Here is a 4,403-nt window from a genome sequence, read left to right as displayed (position 1 = left end):
GGAACAGAACTGAACGGAACGGAACGGAAGGGAAGGGAACGGAAGGGAAGGGAAAGGAAGGGAATCTTACATCCACAAGTACAAACTTGAGGGTATTAAGCTCAGTGAGATAAGCCACATACAACAAGGCAAATATTGCACTATCTCACTGAATAGCTGAATCTAAAACAGTCAACAGAAAAGACAATGGATTATTTTTGTAGCCTGAAGGTGGGATAAATGGACACTAATGATCAAAAAGAACAATGTTTCAGTTGTGCATAGTAAGTAAATTCCCGAGATCTAAGGAGCACACAGTAACTAGAGTTAACAATGTTACATCACATACTTGAATTTAGCTAAGAGACTACAATCCAGGTATTTACACTAAAAAAATGAAACATTGCATCTGACTATTATATATTTATCTGCTTAATTGTGGTTTACATTTCATAATGTATAGCAAAGCATCAACTTTATGTCTCTAACATGTATTTTTTTGCTGAATACATTTCAGAAGAATAAACAGAATTTCTAACTCCTTTTAAGACACAACTTGGCAATATATAAATTTAAACAATATTCTCAAGCACAAAAGAAAGAAAAAAGATATGACATTTAGTTCACCTACTTTTAGGAAGCTGGATACTAAGAACTTACAATATTTATCATAAGACAAAATATATTTTGTAGGAGCAGCATATCAGAGGTGTCTCAGAAACTTCTACAGAGTTCTATGGGTAGTCAATGTTATTCACCATATGAAATTTTAACACCAAATATACATTATACTTGGTAGCTCAGAATGGGGATGAGAAGCCCTTAATCAGACATTGGAATGAAGCTCACTCCTGGCCATCTTTCCTTCAAAGACCTCCTCATGCCTCACTGCACATTGTGAAGCATGATGTATGTTTTCATCACCTCCCAGGATGGTCAAACTCATTCCCTAGCTCTTGGCAATGCTGATGCACAAGAGTGCCACATGTAAGTGCTCTTCCTGAGAAGGCTTCCAAGGCCAATTAAAGCGATCAATCACCACCAGAGACCCAGCACACCATGCCCAACAAAAGATAATTCAAAGGGCAGCTCCAGCCACATTTCTCCTGAAAGAATGCACAGGGGCCAGCCACCACACAGGCAGCACCTTGCTCTCTCCAACTCTTTTTTTTCCTATACACCATGTAAAGATGTGAGGTTTCCTAATTGTAGCTGAAGGGCCCAGTGGAGCAGAACCTTTGTTATGTTCACTAATATCTATACTACTAAACTCATAAATCTGGGACTTAGCTGCTCAATAAGCTTCACTTAAATTGAATCAAATTACTAACATCAAGGTCAAGTAATTAAAAAAATATTTTACTTAAAGGAACATATCTGATTTTATCTAGAAGTGAGATTAAATGGAATAAGGTTTACATCTTTTACTGTTGTTCAGTTTCTGATTTCACAAAAAGACCACAACAGTTAAATTCCAAAGAATTAGGAAAAGATAGGGAGATGATCTGGAGTCAAAGTACATGTCTATGTTTTGGTTAAACTGTGGTTCAATATAGCATGTTACTATTGTATTCTTAGTATTATTATCTGATGAATAAATGTACAAATAGTGAAAAAAGTACATGTATGCCTCTCTCTGCCTCACCTTTTCCACATCACCCAGACCCTTGGTGTCCAGAAGGACCAGGATGTGATCTGGATTGATGGGGTGGGGCATACACCACATCCAGATGCCCTTGGTTTGAGATTGAATAGTGGATCCCAGCACGAAGCCTGAAGGGAAGAAGAGAAACAATGGAGACATCAGAGCTTCCACAACAGCATAGAGACTCTGACCTCAGGCTTCTTGGAGGAGAAGTACCTCAGCAGACAAGGTGTTGCTTCTTCACTATCTCCGAAAATGATTTCCCTACCAAGTAGCAAGGAGTATTAAACATGGCAATGAAGATATGCAAGGGTTCAAGGCACAAGCATCCATGAATCAGACAAAACTGAGCTCACTGCCAACTGCAACAAGAGCATTGGGAAAGAAGGGTTAGGTTGAGTCACAGAGGAGCAAACTGAGCAGAGACTATAGAAGAAGAGAAGCAGGACATGGAAATTGGAATCATACTTTTGTATTAAACAGCAAAGCAAAACAAAAACAAAGGTTGATTATCACAATGGAATGTGAAGCTCAAAAAAGGATTTTTAGACAAATGCCCAAAGATCTCTATGTATTGATGAGAATATTTCCTACATGAAGCAAAATATAAATGAAAAGAAACATAAGTGTCAGTGATTGAGAATAATTTTGAGGATTAGAAGAAGAGATTTTGCTCAAAGACAATAAAGAATATGGAAATGAATGAGAGCAAAGTAAAAATTTGCTGGTGAGAATTAGAATAAGTTGCTTTACTGAGAAGAGTTGGGTTCTCTTTTGTTCCACCTGGGAATAAGAAGAAAGAAGCTGAGATGGAGCCAGTTTCCGACCCCCATGATAACACCCACCACAGTTCCGTCCAGTCAGGTGGTTCATCAGGTAAGACTTCCCCGTACGGTACAGTCCGACAATGGCCACCACCACCACCGGCTGAGAAATCTCCTCAAGAATCTCTATGGATTCCTTGTTCACTGTCATCTCTTCATTGATGTTTTCTACCAGACAGATGGGGGCCTCCATTTTTACTGCAGGCACCATAGCAATGTTCCAACCTAGAAAAGCCCTCTGATTAGAAATAAATTTAAAAAGTATTTTCTCAAATGTATCAGAGCACCAACGAAGTCAAGGCAGACAAGGCTTCTGCACTGTCTATGGGGGAACATGAACCTAATGTCAGCAGATGCAGATGGCTTCCTCCATCATTCTGTCAAGTCTTTAATGATGATTTGGATTAAATATACGGTATTAATATCTCCAAAGTTTATTTCAATAGTAATAATAAAACCCAAGCAATCATCTCCATAATTTGGGAATACACTGTAATAAATCATGTATATTTAATATTTTATACTACCTACAATTAGACCTTACTTTAATCACTTCACAAATGAGATGATTGCATTATACAAGGACTAAATGACTAAATCATAGAGATAGGATTAAAAACCCAGATAATTAAGATTAATGACAGACTGGAAAGTTCTGTACTCTTCTTTAATCCACGGAAGCATTTCCTTAAAAGCTAAAATAATCTTATAGGATTTCTGAAAGAGTCAAATGGTGATTACAACCACATAAAAGTTCAATTGATGCAAAGCAATATTCATAATTATTGAAGTGCCCTGCTGTCCTTGCTATTCCTGCCCCTATATTAACACTATCGTGATGAGCTCCTGGGTTGTAGAAGTAGCTGCCTGCTTTGGTTCCAATTCCCTCACTTAAACCAGTGGCCAGAGCAGGCTTTATCTGCCACCAGTGACTCTTCCTTAGGTTAACACTTCTGGCATTTGCTAAAGCACAAGAAATGCATGTCAAGTACACTAGGTCAAACTTGACAGCTTTTGTAAAATGAAAACAATGCTATTAATAGGATAAAATGGGAACCCGCAGAATTGTTGGATTATTGGGAAATCATAAATTCAGTAAGAGGTTACTCTCCAGAACATACTAAGAACTACAACCATCATTGAATAACAGAAAACCCAACTCAAAAGTAGACAAAAGACAGGAATATAAATTTCTTTAAGGAAAAGAAGCAAATGGCCAACAATGCATGAAACCAGTTCAACATCACTAACTACAAGTACACAATGAATTTTTAAAGAATTTATTTAAAGATGCAGTTCATGAATTAGAGAAGAATAAAGTGAAAGATAAAGTGCTTGTTTTTGTATCTGCATTCTGGTGAGAATACCAGAAGCAAATTTTTCTAGAGGAAATGTGGAAACAAATATATCAATTTGCTATCATCTTGTTTTGAAATTCTGTATCATTTTTATCGTTTTTCTCTCTTCAAAATTTTAAGAAAAAGGGGAACCTGGAGAGATAATTCAGTGGAATAAGTGCTTTCCTGGCAAGCACAAGGTCCTGAGTTCAATCCCTGGTACCGCAAAAAAGAAAAAAAGAAACTGCATGGTAAAATTTTTAAAAAAGATGTATTATGTACCTATACCAATTTCCCACAAGAAATACAACATGTACTAATAAAAACTTAGAACAAAAAAAGGAAATTCTCTGATTAAATTACAAATGACCTTCTTTGAGTTACCTTATTCAAAAGTTTTAGTTGCATAATTGTCGGGCGCGGGCGCCCTGCTCCTCAGCCTTGCCCCTCCCGCTGGAGCTTCTGCTACGAGTCTTGTTTCCTGTATAGCTTTTGGTCCCTGCTGGCAAGATTTGATTGGTTTGCATAGCCCTACAAGGCAGCTGACTATTGGCCTATTGCCCACGTCAGGCGATGTACTTGGCGCCCACTGATAGGTCCGGGAAGGGGATATAAGGA

At 37.7% G+C, this 4,403-nt stretch overlaps 1 pseudogene; it reads right to left on the bottom strand.

The window, feature by feature from the left end:
* Positions 1-2,648, bottom strand: part of LOC101584418 — a 30,545-nt pseudogene extending 27,897 nt beyond the window's left edge.
* Between the last annotated feature and the right edge of the window lie 1,755 nt (positions 2,649-4,403).

Source organism: Octodon degus, unplaced genomic scaffold (assembly GCF_000260255.1).
Source record: "Octodon degus isolate 3935 unplaced genomic scaffold, OctDeg1.0 scaffold00430, whole genome shotgun sequence".
Lineage (NCBI taxonomy): Eukaryota > Metazoa > Chordata > Mammalia > Rodentia > Octodontidae > Octodon > Octodon degus.
The sequence above is the reverse complement of the archived record's forward strand: the minus strand, read 5'-3'. Positions and strand labels throughout refer to the sequence as shown.